The 19,085-nt window shown below is 40.7% G+C and overlaps 1 protein-coding gene across 5 annotated transcripts in view; it reads right to left on the bottom strand.

Annotated features, from left to right (window-relative positions):
• Window positions 1-12,887, bottom strand: part of LOC115628569 — a 41,792-nt gene extending 28,905 nt beyond the window's left edge. For 2 of the 5 annotated variants that reach the window (XM_030524733.1, XM_030524734.1), the window contains exons 1-2: window positions 11,444-12,885; window positions 389-426 (exon numbers count right to left, since the gene is read on the bottom strand). The gene's annotated coding sequence lies outside the window, so the exon portion shown is untranslated. Of the gene's footprint in view, window positions 1-388; window positions 427-11,443 lie in introns of all 5 variants that reach the window. The other 3 variants (XM_030524737.1, XM_030524735.1, XM_030524736.1) reach the window with 3 other exon arrangements.
• Window positions 12,888-19,085: the final 6,198 nt, after the last annotated feature.

The following is a 19,085-nucleotide window of genomic DNA, read 5'->3' as shown; positions in this document are numbered from 1 at the left end:
CATACCTAGCTAGATATATGTAAGTTTGTATGAATTTTCATTTTGCACTTCGTACTCTCACAACTAAAAATGCTGTTTGTATCGCTCTGCCAGCCCCCCTCCCCACCCCTGACACCTGCCCAGACGTGCCCGGCTTGTAAGCAAGTATCGTCGCCAGGCTGTTTGTCGTTATTGCGGTGTCAATATGTATTTTTGATTAGGTATCTGTATGCGGGTATGTATACGAGTGCGAGGATGTCCTTTTATGTGTGCATGTGAGAGAGGGAATTTGAATTTTTAGAGTGTGTGCTTGTTTAAATTAAAGCATCAACTTTAATCAGTTGATTGGTTTGAATTCCACTTGGTCTGCTCCTCTTATCGTAAATGTTTATTCATATTTCGTACTTACCGATATGTAAGGAGTTCCGTTAGCTGAGGGCATGTCAACTGTAAAGAGAATGAAGGCATTTCTTGGTTAGTTTTGGATGGGACATACTCGTAAATAAATTAATGGGAATTCCATTGACATTTTTTACTGTACAAAGTGCTTCACTAAAAGCTAATTGCTTCTCACCTAGTATTTATATGAATAACGATTTTATTCATACCATACTATATTCTCACTATTCAATAGCATGCTGCATTAATGTCAAATGCATGACATCAATGGTTTGCATTACAAGCATGCTTGATGCATTGAGTGCTGCGCATATACATGTGCTAATGGTCATCAACACACACACACACACACACACACACACTCACTCACACATTCACAGAGAGAGCTGTGCGACGTGCACCGATGAAATATTGAAAAGCCAGCGTTGAACCTGCGACAAACCCTTGTGACCTTTCCATTCAATGAATTGATTGATTGATTGAGCTGCCAAGCGTTGGAAAGCAGCGAGCGTGGATCGTGTTTGCGCCCTTATACACATACTACTTATATACATGTACTCGTATCATATATGCTCTTAAGCACAAATGCAGGCCTATGCTTGTGAATTACGAATTTCATAGCATACTTTTCAGCGCGCACCGCATTGGTGGCAAACCGTATCTCAGTTACTGTGTCTCTATGTGCCTGTACAACAACTACTTTTGACTTTAAAGAGTCAGTCACACTGGTTGAAAAAATGAACTGGGAGTCGTACAATTTACATAGCAGTGAGCTAAACACAAAGACAGTCAAAGACTAAATAAAATGCATCCACCAACAGAAGCCAAAACAATAAAAGCACAAAGACAAAGCCTAACCTCACACACACACACACACAAAATATATTTGTATATACTATATACTTTGCAAAATAGACAACAATATGATTTTTTGGACCATGAAAGGGCAGACGACTATAAAAGTTATCAGTTGGCTTGGGACAAAGGGCAAGAGACAACATGCAGCAGACTGCCTGACTGACTGACTGGCTGCTAATAAAACTGACAATAGAAGCCAGGGAATTGCGAACTGTACATATACGTGTATAGTACAAATATGTGTTAGTGTGCTTGTATGCGGGGTTGACGACAAGTCAAGGCAACAAATGCGCCAAAGTGCGGCAGCTTCAAGTGCGGTCTTTTGTATTGTCCGCCATCCCATTCGCCTTTCCCGCTTTGCCCGACAGCTTAATGATAATGGCCTGTCTTGCCTAGAAATTGCTATTGTTGTTTCAACCTCATGTCTGAGTAACTGTGGGCCGCCACAGGAAGCGCTGTTTCAAAGCGTTGTACAGTGGGTTAACTTTCCAAAGACAGACAGACGGGGCTTAGTTGACTCGCCCTGTCATGCTGATCAAGAATACGGTATATATACTTTGTGGGATCTGCCACGCCTCGTCACATGTAAAATAAATATAAATTTTATGCTCGCAAATGTTTGTTATTTGAATGCAAACAATGGCGTATATGTGGACCTTAATTCAGCTAAATTACTTAATTATTATTTAATTATTAAACTTATCAAATTAAGACTACATTAAATGTATCTAGTCCTGTATATTTGTATAATTGTTCCACATAAATGTATTGTAAGCGCTAGCTTGTTTGGGTTGTCTTCTTCTTTTTGTTGCAATGTTGGTTCTTTTTAAGATAACTTTTTTAAATCTTTTTAATTTTAAAACAATAACTGTTCTACTGTTGCAAATAAGAAACAAAATTATTAAAATTATATTCATTATATGAATATCAAAGCCGTTTGTTTCTAACAGTAATGTTCTGTCTATGAATTATATATTTCTTGATAAAATTAAAGCGTCTCACATGCTTCAACCCAAAAATAAATGATGCTCCACTGTCTGCTCTATGCAGCTAAAATGTGGCCTCTAATTAGCTTCGCAAATGTTATGCAAATTTTGATGCAGTCTCAATGATGCCAACGACACACATGTACATACATATCCATGTCCGTATGTTTATACTATGGTAAGTGTGGACGGTGAGCGCACTTGGCTTGATTTATTGCGTATACGCCGTGTACTGTCACTTGCAAACTGTGTGGCTAAGAAGCTGCCAACTCGCAAAGCCGCCCAAATTGCCAACGTCGGATATGCGAATAAGGTCATTAGGACAATGGCCAAACACCAACACCAACACCCACCCAGGCAGCAGCAACCACAATATAGCCGCCAACAATAACAAAAAATGTAATTTTGGCATTAAGTGTGCTTGCCAACATAAAATTACCTTGATTAGAAACTCAAATGCGCGCATTCCAAATAACAGCTGCACACTTACACGCATATACCCGCAACACACACAAACACACACACACACACGCGCGCGTACACCCAGATAAACACGGCGGCTGAAGCTGAAGGATTTGCACCTGTATATACAAGTATATGTACATATATCAGGCGACCTAAGCCCAAAACGACTTTGCCCTGCAAAATATATCAATGCACACCTGTGCCAAGGCAGTGTGCGGCGCCCCTCATGTGCCTGTGCAGATGTACGAGTGTGTGTGTGTGTGGCATGCCGTTCACACCCACAGAGCTTTGCAATACCTTGAAGCCCGAACCAAGCCATAATAAAAACCAAGAGGAAAAAGGTCACAACTGTTATTCTTGGCTTCGCGCCGACTACATACCCTCTACATACACTCTAAACGATTGATGCCGACAGATCCCTGTAACAAAGCATTTTATTGGATGATTGAAAAACTTTCTAACTGAGTTAGGAGTGACAAAAAACCTGACGACTAAAATAGTCACTCATGCAATCTGACTTATTAGCAGTCTTATCGAGTTATTTCAAGCGCATTTTATAAACTTGTTTGATTTGTTCTTTATGTGCGAGCACCGATATAAGACCGAAAATTAGGACCAAAATTTGGTGGCCATTTTGTAAGAAATTCTTAAATAAGAGTTTTTGTTTTTCCAATTATTTGAGTCGAAATACATTTCCTATGAAAGCCCGTGTTGCGTTGCAGACTGTTTTTAAGTTTAAACACAATCTACTCTTTCATCTAAAGTAGAGAGTGTAAACATGTAGATGTTGTTGCTGGAGTTGTTTTTGGGCGCACAGCCGTTGGCCAATTCAAGCGGTACAGTGGCGCATCAATTATGTGGTTGTGGGATTACGAGTATGTGTGCTTTAGCGCTAACTTATATGTTTGGCACACTAACAAAAAGCGCAGAGAACAAATTCGCAGCTACAATCTTAATCAAGGAAATTGCTGCAGCCTTTTAGGCGCAAATAACTGCGTACAGGCACGTTCATGATTGACTTGTTTGCATGTCTTTCTATTCATTATTGACAGGCTTTTAACGCTGTTAACTAAACCAATAGCAGCTAAAGCTTTCAAAGTTTTGATAGGGAAACTTACTGAGAACTCAACAACAGCACATTTCTGCAAATCACAAGAGCTGACCTGCAAAATGCAGCCATTAATGCCTCCAGAGTAGGAAGTCGGCTAGGCTTGTTGTTGTTGCGCAACTTTAGTGAAATAAAATTGGCACCCGCAGCAACTTCAACTACGATAGCACTACAGCAGCAGCAAACTTGGCTGATCTCGTGAAAATTGTAAATATTTTCATGCCGCTCCAATGTTATTAAAAAGTTAAGCCAACAAACTTGAAGTGTTTTAGAGTTGCGCTGCTCGCAGACAGACGTCACTGCAAATTTCGTATTCTGAACTAGATTTGTGGAACATAAAAGAGAAACTTTAGTGTGTCTTGTTTGGGCTTTATTGTTGGTAATAATTGCGAGGGGGTTTGCTTTGGAATTACCTACTAGACCCCACATTCAAATTTATTTTGCTACTTTTCGATCGAGATGCTGTGCGAGTTCTGCCTATCAACTCTTCAGTGAGGAGTGGTCGTTTAAATCTGCATTGAACTCTTAAGTATTCATTTTTCAAATTTTGTTATTCCATATGTAAATGTGCTGTAATTGTTCTTTTGAATATATCCTCTGATTGTTGTTTTAGTTCTCTTTTAAGAGCTCGAATCGTCCAGCTCATAATAGGATGGAGTATTCATGTTATGGGCACACAGGTGTCCAAACACACATATGTATGTTCGGGGAACCTTAGATTGCCTAACAACATCAAAAAGCAGCAACAACAACAACAACAACCCCAATAAATCACGCTGAGTCAACACATAATAATCAAGCGCCATGTATTCACATACGTCAACAACAACAATAATAACAGTGCGAGATGGTAGTGGGTGTGGGAGTCTGAAGAATTGACTTGCTTTGTCATTATATTCAAAACAGGCAGCACTTGTCATCAGCAGGCGCAAACAATCACTCATACATGTACGTAAATACACACATATAAATTCCCCATACGAGAGTGAATAATAAGCAGATGTATATGTGGGTGTGTGTGGGTGTGTAATGGTATGGTCTATGCGACGGAATCCTGTCTCGTCTTGTTTGCCGCCATCATTAGGTGCGCGACTGCTGCCATCGCTGTCGTCAAGAAAATGGTAGTTCGTTCTGGTGTCTGTTGCTGTTTTGCGACGCCGACTGTTCATTTGTTGTTGATTTCGTATGCTGCTTTTGACTTTAAGTTACTTGCAGGAATACACCTACAGATGGATAGAGGCAAGTACTTTGCACGTCTCATCGTTTCGTTTACCTTGCAACTTCGGCACGTCTCCGGCTTTTGTCAAGGGTGTGCATTGCTTCACCTTCATACTTTGACACCTCGAATGACTTTGACGAAAGTTTAATGCGCGCTCATGAAAAAGTGTTGCCTGCTTCCAGGCGTTGCTTAGCTCTGCAATAAACCTGCGCAATCGAGCTCAAGAAGTGCTGATGTGGATGCAAGCACATGTACGGAATATAATCTTCAGTGTTTTGATAGCTTCTGAAAGAGTTGGCAAGACACACATTCAAGATCCTGTTGTACCAGTAATATGCTCTCCATCAGTTTATTTGTGTATACATATATGCATTTATATATTCATGCACTCGATTTGGCTTCTGTTTCGAGTAGACAAATCTAGATAAATGCTGCAAAAATCAGCTTAAACCTCACACGGCCTTAAAACAATCAGAAGCATTCAATGCACATTCCAATAAGGACTAAATGGTCCTGTACGAGTATAAGTGTTTCATATATACGAATGTGTGCGTCTGTGTGCTTTTGCAGCAGACAGAACGTTCATCAATTATCAACTGAAAAGAGCCACGATACTAAAAGCAATAAATCTGAACAAAGCAAAGGCCCCCGGGTGACGCAGACATTTGTCTATGTGCGTATGTGTATGTATGTATATACATGCTCGTATATCATTCCATCTTGGTTTGTATTCGGTTCCCCCAAACAGAGTCAGATACACAATTGGATATGTGAAGCACGATGCCGTTGCATAACAAAGGGCGCAATCTATGATACCGCTTCAAAATCAATTGGGCTGACTCCGCCTGTCTAGTTAGGAGGCCTGCCACTCCTTCTACTTCTGCCAGTTCGGCCATCGCTGCCAAATCTTTAGCAACTACAAGATACTGCAACGTGATAAACCAAACAAACCGCAAACTCACAGCAAGGGTGGCAAACTTAACACTTTACTTTTCTAAGTTGTTCAACCAAGATGCGTGCAATGGCTGTGCGGTCATGTTCGTGACACGCACCACAAAAATCCAAGTAACACAACTGGCAACAACGTTTCCCATTGAGAGTTATTCGTTTTCCGTTCGCAATTTACTTTTCCTTTGCCCAGCATTTCCGAACAGAAAATATAGAAATATGTTAAAAAATAAACATAAATAAGGCAGTCTGCATTGTAAGCTGGAAGCTTCTACAATGACAGCTCTAAAGCAGAAAAGCTGCTGCAAAAGACATTGATTTCACCCTCTACAGAGAAGAGGCCATGGGAATGGAGAGTGGCAGGAGAGAGAAAAGAGTTGAAACTAAGAGAAAATGAAGCGTTGTTAAGGAATTTGTAAGGATTTTAGTTTAGTCTGTAGAGAGCAAAGAGAATCAGCAGAGAAAAAACAATCTATCATTTACATTTGTGGGCTGAGGACGGATACTAGAGGAAAGACACTTGAGATACAGGATGAAGTTTACTTGTTACATAAGATCAATTTAAAACCGTCAATAAATAACAAAAGAAAAATTGTATTTTCGTTTGAAAAACAAAATTGTTAGTTGACAGAAATCTTTTAATTTTCTTCTCCTATCTCTCTTTCTTATTCTGCTTCTCAAATAAAAAAGTGAAAAGTGGTGTCGGTTTTTTGACTTAACAACTGGGATGTTGTATTTGCAGGAATGCAGATTTTCATCTGTAAATCAATCCAAGATGATTGTATCTAAGAAGTACAAGCATGTGTGTATGTGTGTGTACTCGTATATGTAGAAACGTGCTGCCAGTGCAGATAAAAACAAAAAGCAAAACAATACTATGCGAAATTAAAATAAATAAATAATCAAAGAACCAGAGAGAGCGGACGGAGAGTCTCGCTCTTGGCGCGCGAGAGAGAATAGACGCGCCTTCTGATGGTCAATGTACATTCATATGTATAGTAGGTATGTATGTAGATGCGTGTATGTGTTGAATGTGTGTTTAAGCAATTTTTCAAGGATTGCGTTTACAATAACAAGAGAATCAGATCTGTTGAAAATCGGCACATACTGAAAATAAAAAGTAGAAAGATAAAACTACCTTGGCCCAGTATTGATGCGCATAAACACAACACGCCTATAAAACATGTGTTTTTGCCTATGTGTATGTGTATGTGTATGTGAGCGCGTATTCGCGTGTGTGAGAGAGTCACATGCAGTGTGGGAGATATCGAGCGCATCGGGTGCACTACAAGCAATTACAAGCAACAATAAATGTCACAGTGTGTGGCGGCGTCGCTGCCTGCGTAGCTGCCAGCGTCGCTGTCGATATGTGTGAGGGCGTGCAATGAATAACGCAACGGCAGTTCAAAAAGAACGAGTGAGTAGCCTTCGCCAAACCGCCTCACGCCTCACGCCACACGCCTCAGTACTGTCTCAAAAGCCAGGCAAAGCAAACGTGTCGGACACACATACATGCACACATGCCATACATGTACATGCACAGTCGGCCGGCTGGAGGTCGCCAACTGACACTTGACGCAGACCTAGCTAGCTATCTGTGACAGCATAAAATGTCCAAGACGTGTTCGATGACTCAAAAAATGGCATGTAGCGTAGCACCCGCATCCCGCATTCCGCATCCCGCAACCAACTGAACGCACTCTAGCACAGTGGTTTCAACTACGAAGGATTCCACTAATTTCGTTCATACATTGAACAAAAGTAATGCATAGTGCAAATGAATATATTTACAGAGGAATGTGTTAATTCTTCCTTTTTTTTAAGTATAAACAACGTCATTGGACTGATTACTGATTTAAATATGAATAATAGTCATAACAAAGTGTATCTTTTTTATAATTAAAAAGAAAAATGATCTTTTGGAGGTAATCAAACCCTCTGCAGCACTTATAATTAAATAGCCTCTCATTTCAATTCTCTATGTGTTAATTAAAATCAAAATTTATTTACTAAAATGTACATATGTGAAAATATTGTTGTTTTTTTTTAGTGTAATTTAAATCAAAACCGAACATGATTTGGGTCTTGAAAAAGTATTATTTATAGATTCGAATAAGTTAAAAATTAAATCTTAATAGATTACAACATTTCTACATTTTCAGAAATTCTGGAAGTTGGACCTATAAATATTGAGCTCTGCAAGACAACGTAACTAGATAAACATATTTAAAAAGGATTGAAACTTTTGAATTGAGAAATAGTTCGTTTTTGAACATGATTTGAGTTACTAACCGCATATGTATTCTAGTTTAATTCGATAGATTACAAAAATGTTTTCATTTTGATTAACCAAAGGCATTCTTTAATGCTTACATTTTGATTTCACTTTTTGTGAAACTGAACCCACTGTGCGTTGGGCCTTCAAACCTTCGTTTCGTTTTTGTTTGCCCAAGCCACACAACATAATCGAGTCAAACATATTGTGGGAAGAAGGAACGGATGGCGGTAGGCAGACAGGCGGAAAACTGATAAGCGGCCAAGTCGAAAAAATTGCCAAGACTTCAAACTCACACCCAGCACACAGACCAAGTTCCATATTCCAAGTGCAATTGGCCCCGTGCTTTGTTTTCGTTGTCAACCATGGCTATGTGCTTGCCTGCTTGCCTGCTTGGTCAGGCGGGCAACTCAATTTGTTGTTGATCACGTTTTTCAATAAAAAAAAGTGAAATAAAAACAAAATGTAATAGTGGAAAATTTTGCACTCTGCCTTCTGGTTGGCCACTTGGCTAGGCTACGTGGCTTTGCGCTATAAAAGCTAAACAATGAAATTTGGAATTTTATGGTTCACCGTTTAGCGAACGCACAAGATGGTCCCAATCTGTAATACTTAGTACGAGTGTGTCTGTGTAAATTCTTGGCTTGTTTTCTCATTGCACGCCTTTATGTAATAAAGTGGAACAGGCCTCTGCAAGCGAAAATAAATACAATTTAAATTATTTGTTAGTGACCAACGGCACAGCAGTCTCTGCGACGAAGGCGATGGCACGGCCCACAATCAAGTACAGCAGAGAAATTGGCCTCAACAGTAGCCAATTGCCATGAGCTCGCAGAAGCAGAAACAGAGGCACAGGCAGAAGCAGAGGCAGCAGTCGCCATCACCTTCTCGAGGGCGACCGCAACAGCAACAACAACAAGAAAGAGCTTTAAAATTTTGTTCGGCTATATCGAATTTTTCATGCACCCTTCACCCTTCCCTCTAAAATATAGTATTTCGTTTTTGCTTCACTGTACATGAGTCTTGAATTGTTAATAGGATCCAATAAACAAATGTATTAAAATGTGTTGACGGTTTCGACACGTTACCTGTGTAGGGCAATTGAAGGAGATCGAAAGGCGTTCGTATGTCTATGCTGACATCAAATATATAACAGGGAGGCATGCATCATCATACACATGAGTGTTACAAACTTGGGTTCCAAACAAAATACACCATCTTAGTTAAATTTTAGGGTAAAACAGGCACGACTAGCAGCACATTTGGCCATGTCTCTTGGCCATTTGCCAGCTGCTTTCGGCTGCTTATTTTGCACAACAACGGCCGCCGATTTGGCTTTGGACTAAAGCTTATTTATGTGCGTCGATGTCCCCGCCGCGGCGGTTGAGAAATATGGTAAAGTCTCTAAATATACATATTTTCGGTTATTTACTGCAGGCGGCTAATTAAGCGGGCTGGGCCCAAGAAAAACAAAACTCAAGCAGAATGTAATGGCTGGCTGGCTGGAAAATAAATAGCATTATGCAAATAATTTGAGGAGCACCGCTTATCAGGGTGCAGCAGCTCGACTTTGCCGCACACACACACACACACACACACACACACATGCTCGCATAACACTTATCAACACTGACTGACTGTGCCTAACAATGTTTAGAATGTGTCGTCTGTCCTACGGAAAGTTCATTTGACAATGGCAAAGAAATTTGGACGCTTTGATTATTATTAATGAAGAAAAACGTGGGAGTGTCATGGCGGCAGACTCTGAGAAGCAGGGCCAGCCACCTGGCCGTAGACGTAAACGCGCTGATAAGAGTGCAATACACCCAATCACATACGCTCATTTAATTATAGCTTTATGTAGAGCTAAAGGCTGTGTGGCCGTGTGAATAAACTCATTTGGACAGCGACTTTTGATCGCATCAAGCAACGCACTTCACATAATTTAAACTGATGTATTACCCACCCAGTTTTATAACACCATTCTGCATCGTATCGTTAATTAAAAAATCATAACGAGGAACGCTTCTTATGCCGCGCTCCAAAATTAATTACATTGTCACACCAATCATGAAAATTATTGCTTGCCCACTCGTATTATTTCCTTTAACAATTTTAAATAAACAAATAAAATGCGCGAAATAGATTTATGTGTGCTTCCAGCAAAATTTATTGAGAAGTAAAAATTGTCAGTACGCTTTATGAGTGGGCGTGGGCGCAATGGCAGATGACGTGCTCTCGCTCTCGGAGTGACCAGCTGGCCTCCTCCATAGCCGTGGCTATAGCCATGGCCCTGACTGACAGCCAACCATCCTGGCAATAAGTGTGCAAAGTTTAAAACACTTACCACCGCCTGCCGTTGATATTCGTAATGAGAAAAGTTTCAATGCTCAAGTTATTTGCGATTTTCTTAAATTTTTCATTTTTTCGCCTTGCTGCAGCTATGAAAGAAGACAATAGTCTTTATCCTTGAGCACGTAAGAAGATACGCCACCGCTTTTCTGGCCATGTGCATGTGTGTGTATTTGTATCTCTGTGTTCACATGTTTAATTTATCTGGCGGTTGTGTGGTTTACTTTTGTTGCTGCTCGCTTTACAGATCTCAAGGCAATAGGAGCGTGTGCGAGAGAAGTGCGGTTCTTGTTGTTGTGAGAAATCATAGAGATTGAAGAGAGAAACGGTTTGTTTTTTGTTTATCACAAACAATTTCAAATAACTTATATAATAAGTAATTATAGTAGTGGATTAAGGCCTTTTTTTAATAGTGGTTAGCACCACAAGTTTTTATTGGGTTTTGTATAAATACAGAAAATGACGGGCGATTCTATCCGTTGCTTAGCAGCTATAGTTAATTTGTTTAGATATAATTTGTTGTTAACGGGCTTTTTCATTTTTTTTTCATTTTAGAATCTGTTAGTTTTGTTTTGGAATACAGTTAAAAGCAAGTAGTTTTCATCGCACTCGGATTACATTATACAATACTGTCACTTTTCGCACAAATAAATCCATCAGGTAGTCTGATTTTGAATGAAAATTGTTTACAGATGCTTTCTTTTTAGGATATATACTATAAGCATAATTCGGGGGGTTTTTAATATTCTTACAATAGAAAACCAATAAATGAATAAATAAATAAGATAATTACGTATGGCAGAGAATAGATGATTATTTCTTCACTTTTCAATTACATATTTGTATTTACCCACCTTTCTGATTGATCCCAAGGAGAGCGTTTCGTATCCAAATCGCAAATATTCCAAATGTGACGTAAACAATTTTGCTATATTCAAGGTTACTCTTCGGATGCAGATCGAAATGAAAACTCTTCTTATGTGTTGGTATCCAAGAAAATAATGTACATGGCTTGCAAGTAGAAAAGTGTTGACGAGAAGGCCAAAAAAAAGAGACTCTTCAGAAATATCGTCGACTGCATCAAACACTCATTGTTTGTTTATATTTGAACAATTTCAATGCGCACACACTTGTGTGTGTATTTTCAAAATATATGTGTATGTATATATGTACATCAACAAAAGGAACAAAATTTTGGCATTATTATTTTTTTACTATATTTATTTATTTTCGGGTCATTTGCACTCGAATCACTGCAGCACCGCCGAAACTATTGCACTTTTTGATTTGGAATTTTTGCATATTATTTAAATGTATGCATCCACAGATTACACTTTGTGTTTTATTTAGCGGAAAAGAGAAATGCAGCCGCAACGGCACTTGGAGGTTTATTTTTGGCACATTTTCTTGGTTTCGTCTAAAAAATTTGAACGTGGAAAATGCCACAACACGCACTTTTTTGGTTCGGCTCCCCGAGTCTTACCCTTTGCTTTTGGTATTTTTATAATTTTAACAACGAGAGCTCGTCAATAGTGCTGCGATTCTTTTGTTTCGCGTTTAGTTTTTGGTCTATTTTATTTTTAGATGAATTTTCTTTTAGGGAAAAGCCAAGAGGCAACGGTCAGCACGTTTTAAATACCACGCACAGTCGGGGGGAAATAGCAATTGTTGCAATAGTTGTGGCGCGTTGAAGGAAATGCACTTTATATACTTCATGTGCCTACATACACATACTTATAAATTTGTATGTATTAATGGCTTTATAGGAAATTCTGAATTTTTTTGGCACTTCGTTGCACGAACACGCGCGCCGCCTGCGCTGCTGATAATGCGGAGGAGGCAGAGCTCGAGGAATTTCAAACTGAGCTTGACCATATGCAAAAAATGTACATGTTCGTACTTATATGTGCGTTAATATGATTATGTAGCTTTAATTGTACATATGCGTAGTATGTATGTATTTATTTATATATGAACTGGTATTTGTTTTGCCGATGCAATAAGCTTGCATACGAGTACGTGTAGTTACTATCCGTTCACATGTGTTTTAGTTCCGTTCAGCTTAGCTCGGTTTGTTCAATTGAATGAATGATGTTCACTGCACTGTTTTCATCTGCTTCTTCTGTTTCTTATTCTTCTTCTTGTTGTTATTGTGGGGCTAGCACACAACCACTGCTTGTCCAATTACCCGCTCCGGCGTTCTACTCACTTCGATGAACATCTTGTAACTATTTTCAAAAAGCGCACGAACGCAACTGCAGAGCGCACGAATGGAGCGCGCAAAAATCAAACCAGCCAGACACAAACGAAACAGAAACCGAAACAGAAACAGAAAACAGAGACCACAACGCCAGCGCCAACTCAAGAACAACAGCAACAGTCTGTCGTTCAGCCGGTTAGACGGCAGCGGCGACAGCGGCGACAGCGGTCGCGGCAGCAGCAGTAGCAGAAACACAAAGAAGAGCAGCCAGCCAGCCAGCAGCAGCGACCGACAACAGAGCTGAAGAGCCCCACACGACCGACCACAGCTCCCCACGGTGAGTTGGGCACCGAACTGAGAACGGAAAACCACGAGAGAGTAACGAGATAAAGAGAGCGAGTGCTTGATGTTGATGTCTGCCTCTGCTGTTGCTGCTGTTGAGAGTACAAAACACAATGTAAACGGTACAAGAAGAAACGAAGCGTAAGCATCCATCCGCGCTGTTGTTGTTGTTGGTTACTGAAGAACTGAAGCACTGGCCAGCCAGTCAGTCAGCCTCAGGCAGCCCCCCAACAGCAGCAGCCGAAGCGCAACTGTAATACGATTCGTTAAAATGAGCCGACGAACTCATCGTTCGTTCGTGTACGGGCGAAGAGAGTGGTGACGATTACAAGTACTAGCAAGTGCCTAACTTAACAGTGGGATGCACGAGCCAAGCTAAACAGTGAATCCGAAGCCAAGTCCCAAGCCCCACATTTTTGTAATTCGGCTGCACCATGATTGTTTTTGGGGTCGTAGTGCGCTTGGTATGTTAGCTTACACAACGCTGTTAAATCACTGTTGCTGAAGCTAATTTTGAGTCAAGAATAATTTTGTTTCAATGCCTTTTACATTATAAGTTGCTTTAAGGTGCTTATTTAAAGCTGATATGTGTATGTATTTGTGTTTCAATTGTACACAGTTTTATCTGATAATGCTATGTATATACAAAATTTAATAAAGTACCACAATACAGCGCAGGACAGGAGTAACTTCTTTTTATACGGTACGGATATTCCACTAAACTTGTGCAGGCCACAAAAAGTTTGGAATTTAGACAAAAGCTACGAACCGAGGTCAGCCATTGTTTTCGCATCAACTGGGAAGCGAAAAGAGCCAAGCCAACAAAATGGCCAAAAGCGGATCTACTCATTAAAGTCACAAAACCAAACACTATAACGACGACGATGAAGACGACGAGGACAGCACCAACAGCAGCAACAAGGATTACAGTAACAATGAAAACTTAAGTACAATAAGCGGTTATTAAATGCGTTGAATACGAATAAACTTTTAGCCAAATAGAAAATGACGGCAGCTGGCAGCGGCAACACAAAACTCGTTGATATGGCGGCCACTGCTGGTTGTGATGAAAAACAATGAAAATACCATACCATAACCGGAAACTTACGCAACGAGAGTGGCAGGGGCGTCACTAGCAACAGCTTACTTGTGCAATCTGGACTCGGGCTCACAACCCTTTCTGGCCAAGACATATTTTTGGATTTTCAGCACGCTAAGTTATGCTACGAAATGAGCGCAAAATGCTCAACTGCTTGGGGAGCAGCGGCCTAGCCTGATTGTCCTTGCTCCCTTCCACTCCCTACCGCTTCTCAACACTCCCACCACTTCCTCCGCTCCGTTACGTTCAACACGAAATTCTCGTAGAGTAAACTTGTTGGCCGGCTACTGCATGCAAAAGAAGCCCTCCAGCTGCCGTTGGCGTGTCCTTAGACTTATGAATTGTTCGAGCGCAAAGGGATAAGCTATATTCTGTGTACGAGTACTATGTGCAGATTGTAAAAGACGAAATTAAGTTCTTACTCAGCAGCATTCAAGGCGGGCGCATAAATCAGCAAAATTTAGCTTGTAATAAGCGGCAGTTGGGGTGTGGGTTTTGCTCTCTTGCTCTGGGTCTGGGTCTGCCCTACGAGTAAATGTAAATGTGTTTATATTGATTAATGACTGGCCCTTCCAGTTGGGCGACATGCATACTATACGTATGTATAGAGAACAGCCCAGTTTTGAGCACGTGCTGTTGGCAGGTACAAGGCCACTTGTTCGAATCTCCTTAAAGGAGGCTCGAACACTGTGTGGTCAAACAAATGGTTATTTATGGGCACACGAGCAAATCCGCAGAATGCAATTTGTTGTGGTCAACAAATCGCTACACAATTTTTGACAAAAAACAAAAGCAAAAACAATAAAAATGGCAAAAATCATTAGAGACGACGATGGGGACGCTTATTAGTCACGTTCCAGGAATGCGCCAGGATGCCTTCAGAAAAGGCGTGTGTTTAGAGCAGTCCAAAACCAAATCTGCTAAAAGCCCGAAAATAAGCTTAAACCAAATGGCGTTAATCCATGAATTATTGCCTAAAAGCATGCCAAAGCGCATTAAGCTCTGGACCACAGCAACAACAAAAACAACAACAAGACCTTCAGCGACAGCATCACGATTGCTGACTGCCGGCAGGTAAGCAACAGGATTGAGGGTGAAGTTCAGCCAAAAAAAAAAAAAATACAAACATTAATACCCATAAACGCGCTTTCAAAGTGCCAATGAAACTGCTTGCAAAAAGAAAAAACACGAAATGTACATTTGATGCTCCCAAAAGCGCAAAAAATAAGCCAAGTTTTGACCGCACCCATGGCCGACTGGGCCTTACCAGTCTTGTGTGTGCGTTTGTACGGGTGTGTGGGTTTCGTGTCGCTGCGAATTTTTATGACTATTGACATTATAATCAACGCCGTTTTCAATTTCAGCAAACTCCCAAACTTTACCAAATGCCAACAAACCCAAAAGGGTGCATCATGAGTTCTCCGTTTCGGTTTTGTGTTCGCCTTTACCTTTATCTGTTGATTGTGCTCGTACTCATACGTATAGTATGTTTGTTTATATTTTTTGCCAAGTCGTCAGGCAAAAGTTATGTAAATTATTGCAGAAAAAACTATGCTTGTGCTTGTATGGGTGTGTTCACGTATGTGGATCTAAGTGTGCGTCAGCCTCAAAGCTCCACCTGTGGTATTTCAATTTTTATGGTTTCATTTTTATTGGCTAGCTGCTTTTTGCTTGCGGGTCAGTCGATAGTTGCACTTGAGCTGCAAGCTCAAGGGACTTTGACTTCAATGGGGGTAAGCGAAATCGTTGAACATTGTTAGGGGAATTGATTATTGCTTTCCCTGCCTCGAGAGGGGCTGGCGAGTTGAGTGGAAAAATATGAGAACAATTATGGCTCAATTTGTATAAGTACATAGTGCGTTGTCGCACAGACAGGACTCTTAAGTCTATAAAGCTCTTTAGCATTTGTAAGCCATCTATTTTTAATTCAAGTTTGTGCATGCGTGCTTTTAGTATTCCTTTATGGTTTTTCGAGTTTACTCACAAGAAAGCATCACATGACAAAGGTATATAGGTATAATATACTTGCAGATACTTATCTGATCAAAATGTTTCAATCACTAATCCTTTCACAATTTTAGGATAACTCGAGTGAACAGTAATTAAGAAACTTATATGATTTAAGAGTGGTTTTTGTATCAAAATTACGTTTTCTATAAAAATATTAAAACCAATATGCATATAAGACATGCTTTTGTCTCATCTGATTGTGTTGCTTCACTCGTGAGTCACGAAAACTTACTAAGGAAGAAAGAGGGTATATATGTATATCAGTGAATTCATATTTTTGTTGTTATCCTATTCCGCATATAATTCTTGAAAATTGGACGCGATATTTAATTTATAAGCAGAGTCTTCTAGACCAATTTCCCTTCAAAAGTACATATATTGAAGGTAAAGGTCGTAAAGTCGCTTTAGTTATTTAGCCAAAAATGAAATTTTTGCACACAAACGGAAACATTCGATAAGCTAGGAACAAGGCAATGCAAAACTAAGAATGAGCTTACGAGCTGGAAAATGTAGACTCATTTGGAACACGAAATAGTTTATCAATAATTGGGAAATAAAATATATGTATTTTCAATATCTTGTGACTTCATGTGGGTTTATGGTGCACCCCGGAGTGGTGCAGGCAGCAATTTGTCGACTGCACAACTTATTCGATTTCAATGTGCGAGTCACACACACACACACATATACACAACACACACACACACACAACGACAGTTGACCAATGCAGCAAGTGCAAACAGTTGAATCCGATAGTGCGCTTATAAACGGCAACCATGTGGAAGACAAACCAAATGAATTAAGTTATGGTTATTGACATTTAATGCACACACTGGCTCTGACAGATGAGAGCGGTCACAGTTATGGCAGCCAACGCAAACAAGTCCACCGAGGGTTATCCTATTGCCCGCCCGGGGGATGGGGTTCGGCGACATGCAGACGAACTCAACTAAGCATTAAATATGAGCTTCTCGTAGGTAGCTGGACAATCGCCTCGGCCAGGTACTCAAACATAAACGACACCTTGATTTATCTGCTATTGTGGCTACGATGTGCTTGAAACTCAACACCCCCGCCTTTGGTGGACTATATAGATATGTACATATGTACTCAGAAGTATATAGATGCATGTATGTGTATATACTCTATAAGTTGTGCCCGCAACACATCAGATGCCGCTTGATATTCGAAGCCACTCCACCGGGCGTTGGTGCTGGCGAAAATAGAGCGATGGCCCGAATACGAATCCCTGCTTTAAGGTGATTTCTAAATACTTCATTTTTAATTTTGAAGGTGTCCATTTTCCGCGTGATACCTTCTTTCATTTAAATAGTCCCTGCTCTTTTGATATGGTCTTGACTAAAGCTGGCTCGCAACTGAACTGTGCTCCAACAAACTTTTTTTCTTCCAAAACAAAACATTATTAAATTTTCATAACTTGGTGATGGCGGATGCAAGTCAGCGTGGGAAACCTTGTGCAAGTTTTTCGTACTAGACGTCTAAATTTAATATTGAATGAGCCTTTTACTTCGAGTATGGCTACACATATTTAGTATAAATTGGATGTTTTTCTTGCTGGGTGTGCGTGTGTGGAAAAAGTACAAAATACACTCGTTTTTAAGAAAGGGAAAACCACCCGAAAACCCCCATTCACAGCCACATGTTGCGTGTGGGCTGCTGCCCTTTGATGCTGCTGCCTTCAAATACAAACATTAAATACTCTGTTGGCATTTTCGGGCCGCCTGTGTTCCGGAGAGCAACAATAACAAAAGCAACGAGAACAAGAACAACAACACCAACAACAACGTGGCGTACATTCATTTAGTCATTAAGTGGTAGCGTCGCCGAGGTCGCAGCTGGCGGCGCGTGTGGCAGCGTGTGGTCCAGAGCCACAGGTCGGTATGTGGGCGGCGGAAGTGGGGGAGGATTTGTAATGGGGGTTGCTGGCAAAAGCATTTAGTTGGCGTTTTGTGGCTAAAATAATTTTTATTACATTCCGTAGGCTCAGTAGGACGGGAGCAGGGAGAAATGCCAAAATCAATTCGTATTTATGTTGCAAGCAGGGGCTGTGAGGCGGCAACGGCTGTGAGAAGTAATGCATTGAATTTATTAATATTTACTTATGCAGAACGCATTGGATTATGATTTGGCATCTGAATTAACATTCTATGTCGGCTCCAGTGGCATGCTTCACCTTCGGGCATGGCGGACCGACTCGATAAATGGGCGGATAGCATAGATAAATCATTAATGGTGCGGAACGAACGATTTAGCGGCCGTGGCGCATAAAAAAAGTACCCCTTAAGACCAGAGCCGTCATCGTCACTGGCACTTCTGGCACGCAGCCGGCTTAAAAGCTTCAAACAGTTGTCAAATTAACCTTGAATTTAAAATAACATTTGTCGAAGACTCGCCACGCATTTTAATTGAATTTAATTAACTTTTTACTACGCTCAATACTTTGAATATGGGAAAACGGGCAGTCGTGGTCGCAGTCGCGGTCGCGGTCGCCGTCACTGTCACTGCTGACGTTGACACTGAAGCTAGCGACGCATGCGCGCAGACTAATTGCCGGACGCTTGAAGGCGAGAACTCAACAACAAATACACCAAAGCGACAAAACAACAAATCGCACGGTGGGAAAGTGTGGAGTCAAGTGCATCGCAAAGCGGCCTGGCTGTTGGGACAACGCTTTTGCAGTTTAAATAGCCGGCTCTACAAGAATCAAGGTCGTCTTGGCTTCACCAAAACTTTACCCCACTCCCAGTTTATTAGAGACAACTGATGTCAGATAGCTGACCCTCGTAAGCTGCAGAATCTATTGCAGACATGCAGAAGACAAAGC

Source organism: Scaptodrosophila lebanonensis, unplaced genomic scaffold (assembly GCF_003285725.1).
Source record: "Scaptodrosophila lebanonensis strain 11010-0011.00,11010-0021.00 unplaced genomic scaffold, SlebRS2 tig00000118-arrow-arrow-pilon, whole genome shotgun sequence".
NCBI lineage: Eukaryota > Metazoa > Arthropoda > Insecta > Diptera > Drosophilidae > Scaptodrosophila > Scaptodrosophila lebanonensis.
The sequence above is the reverse complement of the archived record's forward strand: the minus strand, read 5'-3'. Positions and strand labels throughout refer to the sequence as shown.